The sequence below is a fragment of the Nansenia antarctica genome, assembly GCF_963989245.1.
Source record: "Nansenia antarctica genome assembly, chromosome: 2".
In the NCBI taxonomy this organism is placed as follows: Eukaryota; Metazoa; Chordata; class Actinopteri; order Argentiniformes; family Microstomatidae; genus Nansenia; species Nansenia antarctica.
In genome coordinates this window covers 23,032,356-23,043,669 of record NC_137675.1, presented here as the reverse complement: position 1 = coordinate 23,043,669, position 11,314 = coordinate 23,032,356, and the positions used below count along the sequence as shown (strand labels likewise).

General features: G+C 43.0%; 1 pseudogene across 1 annotated transcript in view; it reads left to right on the top strand.

Annotated features, from left to right (window-relative positions):
- Nucleotides 1-4,774, top strand: part of LOC308149973 (sister chromatid cohesion protein PDS5 homolog A-like) — a 31,655-nt pseudogene extending 26,881 nt beyond the window's left edge. The window contains exon 15 of the transcript in view: nucleotides 4,757-4,774. The product of the transcript in view is annotated as a sister chromatid cohesion protein PDS5 homolog A-like (transcript). The remainder of the gene's footprint in view (nucleotides 1-4,756) is intronic.
- The last annotated feature ends 6,540 nt before the right edge of the window (nucleotides 4,775-11,314 follow it).

Here is an 11,314-nt window from a genome sequence, read left to right as displayed (position 1 = left end):
CTGGGGCAACACAAAGGTCCGAAACTGCTCTAGATGGTAGGGCAATCAGGTCTTTGTAATCATGTAAATGTGTCTATTGTCTTAGCCCATGTCAAGCCTCAAGTAGAGAAACTGGTTCTACTGTGTGACAACAGGAAATCATCTTCTACAGCCTGCTGCAGACATTCAACCCAAGATGATGTTTTTGATTCTTAAATGTAGCTTATTACATATAATAATTTTCTCTCACATTCCACACTTTTTTAAGATGTAAACTCTTAAAACAAGAACAATTTGAAAAATATGGTTCAAAACATTTTTGGAGAAAGAATAACAAAAATTCATCACAACCCCAAAATCCTAAAATGAACAACCAAGCTTAAAATTAAGCACAGTACATCATACATAAGACAAAAAAATAATAAAAAATAAATCCAAACGACCGACGCCTTCTTGATTCTTGCATCTTCAGGGTCAGAGGTTACTAGCACTTGACCCCAGTTGGAGAATTTGCTTGGTCTTCAATCTCTTCCTAATCGGTCGTCGTCTGTCAGTGTCATTGAGGTTCAGGCAGTCGTCTGTCTCCTTCCATGTTGGACATGGTCTGGGGAGTGGTCTTTAGAACCATCGAAAAACATGATGCAGGCATTCACCAGCATCTACACTAGTACAGGTGTCCACACTTTGGACCCTGGCTGGACTCACAGGTATCTGTTGACAGATCCAACAATCAGAGTAATTCATCCTCGAAGCAAAATCTCTCATGATACTATGTGTCTTTCCTCCTTGAAACGGCCATGCTCTGATTTGAAGGCTCGGTGGTCCGGGCTGTTGAAACTGGAACACTGTCGTCGATGGTCGTTTGGTGGTTCTCTGTCGGGCCTGGCACCCTGGTGGCTGCGTACTTCTCTGTCGGGCCTGGCACCCTGGTGGCTCTGGTTCCTCCTCTGTCGGGCCTGGCACCCTGGTGGCTCTGGTTCCTCCTCTGTCGGGCCTGGCACCCTCTGGCTCTCTCTCTGGCGGGCCTGGCCACCCTTATCGTCATCTCCTCGGTGTTCTCTGGTGGGTCTGGTAACCCTGGTCGTCGTTTCCCTCTCTGGTGGCCCTGGTTCATCCCTCAATCATCTGGCTGGATATTGCGTAGCACGCCGTCTCTGGATTCTGGTAAAACGGCTTCCACTCTGAAATATATATCTCATTCTTGCCGTGGCAAAAATCAAGTGTATCTGCAATAATACAGGGCCACCACTGGTCTGTCTGAGGAGACAGTTAACAAATAAAAAAAAAACTGCAACAGAATTTTATGTCTAATCAAACCAACATCTTAATATTAAAATAGGAAACGGTAGAACATTTTCGTGTGATTTGAAAATCATAAACAAATGTGTCATGTTTTATGATGTCAAAATATACTTACTGAAAAATCATTCAAAAACAAGAAAAACCAGGGTTAATTGTTAATGAGTTAGTGGGAGTTAGCAATCAAAAATATAGTATTTTATGAGCCTCTGATACGACAGGCCACATGGTTCTTTTTTCAATACATCATGGTCTGAACAATGCATGAATACCAAACAGATCTATATAATTTTGGACAGGTTTATGCAAAAAACTCAAAGTGGAGAGTGATCAGTTCTCCCAGAGTTTCACACATAAACCCACCTTCTTGAGAATAGAAATAACTCTCAGGGTCTTTCTGCGCAAAAAAGCAGCTCCCCCTGACTTGGGTTAGAAAATATAAAACCTTGCCTAATGCAAAAATTTGTTTTTAAAATAGAAAAACAGAAACTCGAAAACCACTAGGGTCTCTTTTCACAACAAGAAAATTCAAAACTCAACAATTTTCCTAAAAGTGTCGGAAAACAAGAACATTCTTAAACCATCAAAGATATACAAAAACTGGAGCTGTACATGGAGAAACAACAATTATAGACTATTTCCTAAAATTGCTGCTGTGGTGTCGGGCAGAATCTGTAGGAATGGTTGCCCCCACAATTATAACATGCAAAACCCTTATCACCCCACTGTCCGAAATGTGTCCGTGGCCGGCCACGCTGCTCTCCAGAACGTTTCTCCTGTCCCTCACAAAATCCAATTTGTGCAGAATGAGTCATTATGTTTCTGTTTCCCATGGTTAGGAAACCTTTTTGACGTCGGACAGGATCTATAGGAATGGCCGCCCTTACCACAATTATAACATGCAAAATCCTTGGGACAGGATCTATAGGAATGGCCGCCCTTACCACAATTATAACATGCAAAATCCTTAACAACCTGCTGCCTATTATTTGTTTGTGGCTGTCTATGTTGTTCTCTCACCTCATCTGAACGCCACAGCCGATAAACTTCAATATGAGCTTCCCAGGTAGGATCATCTTCTCCTGTGGGACCTCTAGGATTTGCACATCGGATCATTGGCATAGAAACATTTTCTGCACTATTCTGCTCTCTTTGCCTAGCTTCCTGTCTAGTGTTAGGCCGTGCAGGCTGCTCAACAGGTAATGGGGTCACAGGTAAAGGGGTGCATATTCCGGGGGAGCTGGACGGAGTGGGGATCCTAGCTGTGTTGAGAGATTTTGAAGGTCAGGGTACAGGGGCAGAGGATCTAAATCCATGCTATTGGTTGGAGGTAATACTTTATCTTCCTGCTCTTTTACTTTCTGTAGCAATTTCAAAAGTAAACCCTCTTCTGAGTTCTTGTGTTTGTCCTCTGCCATGCGTTCCCACTTTCTAAAACAATCCCAATTTATCTCATTCTTTGCTTTCTTTCCTACAGATGTTTTCTCAAAAGTCTCCAATTCTATTCTAATCCCATTTAACATGCTAACGCTCAGTGTCCCACATGTAGCAGGAAAAGATGAATATTTGGACCATAACCCAATATGTTTAACAGCAGATAAACCCCATTTGTCTGCCATTATCTTAGCAGGACCAAGAAGTGGTGTCACTCTCTCTGAACGACTTGATTTTATACCCATTTTAAACTCAAAATCAAGATATATTCAAAGGAACAATATAGATACAAATAGCACTATTAGTTAAAATAGCTTAAAAAAACACACAAGGAATGAAAACAGCTGTAATGTCTTATCACAAATAAGAAAATTCAAAACAATTACAATACAATACACAAACAAACTTGGTCTGTGGAGATTAGACTCTGGGCTTCAGGGGAGGGGTGGCTGGTAGGTCTTTTACATATGCACTGAGTCAACAGAAAAACTGAAGTATTAACACTGATTAACTAATTAAAACTGGAGTTCAGAACTTTGGTTAGCTCAATGAAACTCTATATTCATACATGGAAAATTCAGAACTTCTGGTTGGCTCAATGAATTTTATGGATAAATACTGAAAATGTGTTCCCACCTCCCCACTTTTACACAGAACTAACCTCTGTGTAATAAAAAACCCAATCCTAGATCAACCTAGGATTATTTTTAGACCTGTGTTAACCAATATGTTGGATCTTAGTTAACCAAGATATCAATATGTTGGACCTTAGTTAACCAACTTGGACCTTTGTTGACCAAGATATCAATATGTTGGACCTTAGTTAACCAACTTGGACCTTTGTTGACCAAGATATCAGCTGATTTGGATCTTTGTTAACCGAAAAACAGCAAAGTCTTATCACAATCAAATGGCACTAGTTAACCACTGTTCACGATCGTTTAGACGCCATGGACCTGTTGTTAACCATGATCAGAAAGATACACGTATATATATATATATATATATATATATCATATACACAAAAAGAGTAGTCTTATGATTTTGCCAGGTGCAATTATAGCCACGATAACATGTAAATCGTCTAAAAACGCCACAAGCCTTGCATCACAAAGTGCACCCGGAAACAAAAACCCCTCCAATCGGATATCTTTCTCCGATTAAATACCGTTCCGTATACAAATGAAAATCGACAGGCTTACCCTTGTTCGTGTAGTACGTTGACAGCGTGCTAAGGCCCTGATCATCTGCTCTCAGCCAATCCCAAAAAATAGAGGGGATCTCTTGACCGCGTCACTTGCTAGGTGAAACGGGAGAGCTCCGTCTCAAAAACAGCTCGTCAGCTGAAATGGCTGAAAACGGATAGAACAGGATACCTCCGCAGCCGCTCCCTTTGTTTCCTCGTCGCCAACTTGTTAGAGTAAATTATTCAATAATGGCAGCCTGTTTCATTTCAAGATGTATAAGAAAATATATTTAATATTCTTCTGCAGAAGGAGGAAGTTTACAAGCACGTCAGACAAGTCTTGACAGTGAAAGTTCCTCGTCAAAGTAAAGTTCATTCATTTCATCTCAGTATTTATACAAACAGGTATCTTCAGGTAAGGGGTCCGCCCTCAGGTGAGGTTTAGACCAATCATGAGCAATGGGTGTGGACCTGTACATTTGATGAAGATGATTATGATGAAGGCTAGGGGGGAAGCGGCCCTCACTTTCTCCCAGGGAGACAAAAGGTGAAAACGGAACACAATGGCCACAACTGGTTCAGTCTGGTCTTAGAGCACTGGGTCTGGGGCAACACAAAGGTCCGAAACTGCTCTAGATGGTAGGGCAATCAGGTCTTTGTAATCATGTAAATGTGTCTATTGTCTTAGCCCATGTCAAGCCTCAAGTAGAGAAACTGGTTCTACTGTGTGACAACAGGAAATCATCTTCTACAGCCTGCTGCAGACATTCAACCCAAGATGATGTTTTTGATTCTTAAATGTAGCTTATTACATATAATAATTTTCTCTCACACTATTAAACTCCTTGTCCTTGAAAGATGCTGTATGACCCTTAGCTCTCTACATTTTTGCCCTTGCCATGTCCGTAACCACACATGCCAGCCAGGTGTGACCAACTCTGACTGAATCAAGCGTGTTAGTCCTGGGCTCAATCAAAAGCTTACAGACTCAAGACCCGCCACCCTTACAACAAGGCAGCACAAGCCATGCTCAACTCCACCTCTGAGGACATCTCCAGAGATGCATGGTTGGCAGCAGCTTGGAAGCAGGAGTGGGAGTCAGCCGGGCCCTCCCGAATCCACCGCTACATCTGGGACCCAGGAGATGGCGCCATTGGAGGAGACGACCTACCACGCCGGCAATGGACCACACTGAACCGTCTACGAACTGGTGTCGGTCGCTTTAAAACATCAATGAAGGCGTGGGGCCTGGCGGACAGTGCGGCATGCGAGTGCGGTGACCCAGAGCAGACTGCCGACCACATAATCACCATCTGCCCCTTATATAGACCACCCTCAGAAGCCAGCCTCTTCGACCTAGAACCAGAGATGCGGGCATGGCTACGCGACACCGAGTTGGACCTCTGACGTTACACGAAAGAAGAAGAAAAGCTTACTCTCCAGGAAAGGAGTTGACCATCCCTGATATAAAGCTATTTTTCTAATCACATATTCTCCACTTCAGAGAGAGAGAGAAAGAGAGAGAGAGTGCACATAGATACATACACACTGACCGCTGTCCTGTGTCTGTGTGTGTGTGTGTGTGTGTGTGTGTGTGTGTGTGTGTGTGTGTGTGTGTGTGTGTGTGTGTGTGGTGTTCCTCAGAGCGGCCCATGGGATGATCTCCATGCTGAAAATGCTAAAACTGCCATCCCCCTTTCCATCTCTTAATGAACGTGGTATTACTGCTATTTAAACATTTAGTTTTGCGCATATTGAGTAAAATACTGTGGCTGAGGAGGGGGCACGCACACATGCAATGACATTTTTACCACATTTAAGTCACTGACACCGAAGTCACTGACGCTGTGGGGATGCTAAAGTTGTCCCCATATGATAAAATCCACCATCCCCCCTGATTTTCTTTTACAACTTGAGTACTGCATACAAGGGTAGGTAGAAGGCTAGATGACCATAGGTAGACCATATTGTGGATATGGTACTATTTATTAGTAGTAATATGAATAATAATAAAATAGTTATCTTCTCTTTTTAGTAGTAGTATTGTTATTATTATTATTATTATTATTATTACTAGTTCAAGGATTTAAGCAGAGGAATATGTTTGAAGTTTGACAAAGAGTAGAGATCATGAGTGAGAGACAGAGACGGTGATGAGATTGAACCAGTAACGGTAGCAACGGTACTGTTCAAGTGTGTAGTTGTGCACCATGTCCGTATACTGGAAAATGTGGTATGCTAATGAGCAGCAGAGGTCAGTAGTGTCCAAGTACAAAAGGCACCATCAAGAGGGCACAACAGCGGCTATACACCCTGAGATGCCTCAGGAAAGAACACAACAAGCAGGAGATACTGGTGGCCTTCTACCACGGCGCAGTGGAGAGCATCCTCACCTACGGCATCTGCAACTGGTTCTACAGCTGCACAACAGCGGAGAGAAATGCGCTACAGAGAGTCGTGAGAACAGCACAGAAGATCAACGGCGCCCCCCTCCCCTCTCTGGAAGAGCTGTACAACACACGCTGTCTCAGGAAGGCCTCCAAGATCTCCAGGGACCCGACCCACCCTGGGCACGTACACTTTATCAGGCTGCCCTCGAAAAGGAGGTACAGGACCCCGGCCGCTAAGACAAACAGACTGAAGAACTGCTTCTACCACAGGGCCGTCAAGGCCCTGAACACAGCAAAGACCTAAGTTCTGGGCCCAGGACAGTCTGGACGGATTGTATGGCAGCTAGTGCTGAGGCACAAACATGTACATTTCAAGCCTGCAAACTGTGACACTTTAAATAACGTGAAAAAATACTATTGTGCAATATGACAACCCTAGTTGACTATCTGTGCAGTATAGTACAGTGGATTGTGTACATAGCCTTTATTTATGTAAACCAGCTCCTTACCTTCTTGTGATTTTATTCTTTTTCTAAAAGTGTTTTTTTTTTTTCCTTTCCTAACACCAGGGGAGCCACCCCTCCTAAATTTCGTTGTTTGGTACCTGTACTGTAGCAATGACAATAAAGTCCATTCATTCATTCATTCATTCATTCAAGTAAAGACAGACTGTGGACATATCTTGACTTTGTTATGTGTCAGTAAGTGTATCAAGCACAAAGAATGCTACCAAAGCATAGATTCTACATTATCGTCAGGCTACATATACCACAGGTCTTTCCCAGAGATCTCCCCCACTGTCATCAATACCTCACTGATGTCTTCCAGGAACCAATGGCAGCAAGCTACCCTGCAAGTGTGCCGGCACACTCATTGGGAGCAATTTGGGGTTCAGTGTCTTGCCCAAGGACACCTCAACAAGTGGGCAGCCGGGGATCAAACCGCCAAACTACCAACCTTACAATCATTAGATGCCATGTCTTAGGCTTTTGAATTGTATGTGCTGTACAGTAAGAGCTGATTATGTCTGTGTACCTGCATATTTGATTTTGTGTTTGTTTATACTGTATATATCGTGTTTTATAATGTGTTACATGCTATGTCTTTTATACAGCTGCAAAGAAAATTGACCAAGACTGGTAGAATAATGTTTTCTGAATCTGAATCTAGCATTTCCCCCGAGGAAGATACTTAATTTCCATGAAAACAAAAAACACTAGATACAGTCCTGCGATTTATCTCTATATTTAGATATTCACTCTATCGTACAGTAGCTACAGTATAGTATTCAATCATGACACCGGAAATATAGGCTAGTCATACTTTTGTGACAAAGGCACTCTTTTTTTATTAACGAAAACATTAAGCTGAGAGAGAGAGAGAGACAAGCCTCTGAAGGTGAAAAGCAGAGAGAAACTTTTGTCAGTCCCCCTGTATAGTAGTGAAAGGGTACATTGGGAGTGGGGTCTCCAGTACAGAGGGTAGGATGGGTTTTTCATTGAGCCAAACAACACACACACACACACACACACACACACACACACACACACACACACACACACACACACAGGCACTGACACAAGCCTTGCTCCTGACTTAAGGGAGAGCAGTACTGTGAAGGAGTGGGATATCTACACAGCACCGGCTAATCAGGACCAGGTGTGGGCCTTCTTGGGGTGGGGGGGGTCATAGGGGGGTCATAGGCTACTATAGGATTGTGCTCTATCCTCCAGTACAGAGGCTAATCAGTCACTACTCGTGTGGCTGAATCAAGCCCTTGTTGCAGCTCGGCGCTGTGCTTAGTGTAGCTCTCCAGGACCTCCGACAGGGCCTTAATGAGGCCTGACAGGGCCTCCAGGACCTTCGACAGCTCCGCCAGCGTAGCCTTTCGTGTGGCTGAATCAAGCCCTTGTTGCAGCTCGGCGCTGAGCTTAGTGTAGCTCTCCTGGACCTCCGACAGGGCCTTGTTGAGGCCTGACAGGGCCTTGTTGAGGCCTGACAGGGCCTCCAGGACCGACAGCTCCGCCAGCAAAGTCCCCATGTTGCCCTCGTAGGTGCTGTACATGTGGTACATCTGCTGGCAGATCTCATACACCTGAGAGACAGGAGAGCACAGCACATGATGAAACATGATATTTTTTTCAACTAAGTTTGAACATTTATTTACATCTTTCGGGAATAAAAGTCTGAACATTTTGATTGGTTGCACTGACTTGTTCCCACTTTCACCAGCTACTGTCACATTATACACTTTTAAGGATGAAGTGAGATCCCCAGGGACAGGATAGCACACATAAGACATACACACCTTTTCTTTTTTTTCTGAGTGGGGCAGTCCCGCCCATATTTTTAATTTCATTGGATAGAGACAGTGAAGATAGACAGGAAAGTAAGGGGAAGAGGGCATGTCAGCAGGGCATGGGCCAGATTCTAACCCATACCGACATGGGCATATGTGTGCACTGTAGACCGTGGTGCTAGACCACTGGACCACCCCAGGCCACTAATATAGACTTTTAAGGATTTCACTCATCTGAGGGATAGGATAGCACACATAAAACATAATGTACACTTTTAAAGATCACACTCACCTGAGAGACAGGATACAGCACATAATATAATAAGACATGACACTTACACTTTTAAGGACAGTTTTCCCCCCCTGAGAATGTAACCTAACCAGAAACACCTCCTGTTCCTATATGGGTATAGCTTGTATAGTTAGTACACTATACACAGTTATAAAATATATGTTTATCAAGTTTCTTGAAGCACATTTTGAAAGTTAACTGTTAAATATGTGGTCATGTTAAGGAGTGATGTTGGCAAAGAAAGCAGTGGTCATTCCATACTGGATTAAATGTATGGATACCTTATATATCATCTTGTCTTGAAAGTTCATCACGTCCATCATTTTCTGGTCTGTCATGGGGCTGTCGTATATTTTTCCAACCAGGTCTTCGACCTTTCTGCCAATGTCATTTATCCTTGATCTAGAGCAAACACACAGTCCTACTCCGTCAGTCTGCGACATTAGCGGACACTCTTTATGTAAGCCTATGACTTTCAACCTATGGTGAACAATTATAGAGTTGAGATAAGTGTCTTCAGTTTTTAGACTGACGCCCATGTAGCCGCACAGCGCACACCCATATCCTAAACGTTATAGAAGGGAAGAGTAGGCAAACACATGTATTTTCTGTTTTCTACCTACTCTACCTTATCTGTTGGTCTGGAGTCTCATCCATGCTCATTAATGAGGATGTCTCACTCATTGATGAGTCAGTGCCTAGCCCCTCACCTGGATCCACCTGGGAACAGAGGATAGAGGATAGAAACCACACATGCAGTGAAGCACTCAGGTCAGGTCCAACAGAAAAGATGATGTTCACTACACACATGAATATGCTGGAAAATGTGATGAATGTTTAGAGGGGTGTACAGGCTACCAGTAGCCTACCTGAGGAGGTTCGAGTCTGGGTTTAGGAGTTGACTGTGAGGTGGAGGGAAGTTTGTCAAATGAAAAATCATCCATTTGAAGATGGGACAGGTCGCTCTCTGTACCTATTAGAAAAAGAAATGGTCATGTAGGTTCCCCCTATGCATTAGCCATGCATTGAACTCATAGTTCAGGTCTGGTGATCGTCAGGGCGGCGGTGTTTCATTACTTTCGGTAGTGAGAGGGGGAAATGTGTCTGGCTAGCTACTAGCTACTAAGCTAAAGTCGACTTTCACAACGCAAAAAGACGAAGCACAGCCTGTCCTCATACATCAGACAAGCTTACACATGAACATTTATTCGTTCATATGTTCGTTTGGTACTGACAGCTCGATAGCTCTACCTCTAGCTAGCCTTCGACAGATTGCGAGCCACAGCTCATTTGAAAGAAACAATACCTCGTCGCTCGTCAATGCTATGAGGTTTATAGAAAAACTTCTGAGTATAATGTCATTAAAACATACTTACGCTTCTGCGAAATAAACTGACGGTTTATATAACCTTTTATACAACTTCTAGCGACTCTTGTTTTTTGATGGGACCGAAGGCTTTCCACAACGAAGGCTGCGTTCGTAAATTCGCTCTGAGAGCGCCGGAGCGCACACTGGGTTCAACGTCACAAAGGGACCAAGTAATTTGGTTGGACAAGAAGCTCTCCATGAATGCTGATCAGATTTCCAGAGCGTATTTACGAACGCACCCGAATGCTTTTTCATTTCCCCGGGAAATCTCTCACGCGGTGCCTAATCATTCATATTCAAGGACCCCAATTGAAATAAGCCAGTGGCTTTCTTGGGTTTTTATCCTGTTAGTTGACCTTGTATGTAATATGTACTTTCATGTACCTACTTCTGCAAATCTTCTAATAAAGTTTTCAATCAATCAATCAATATCGATCATTCATAGATTATTGCTTTAGCCCCAGCCTGGTATAGACTAGACTGAGTGTATTGTCATGTCATATCATGCTAGTAAATAAAATAAAAAAATTGTGGACGGGAGTAATTAATTAGTTAGCTCCAGTCTCCAGAGTGTATTTATTTGGATTGAATGACTGATTCAACTGAATGTCAAGCACCATTTTGTCTTGACTGTCTCAGTCAATTTAAATCATAGTGTATTTACTGACATGGTGGGAACTGGGAAGTGGATTAGGACGGGAGGTAGACCATAATCAGAGACTATAGCCTAATCCTTCAAACCTGCCTCTGCTCTCCAGAGCTCTGCCAGTGGAGCCTACGTCAGTACCGTGGACAGCGGTCACTTGTGCGTGTGCTGCTGTCCACGAAGATCAAATCAATTTATGCGTAAAATGTTTCTCTAAGATTGTTTTTATGATCTGTGCTTGGTAACAAACAGTTCAACATATTATCTAAGCTTTATTCAAATATGTTTATGAAATGGCACCATCCAATCGAGGATTCTACCGCTGAACTCCCACCTTTCATCTGACATCTGAATAACTTGAACCGCAAGGTCAACTGCAGTCTTCTTTTAAAATGACTTTTTATTTATTTTATTTTATTT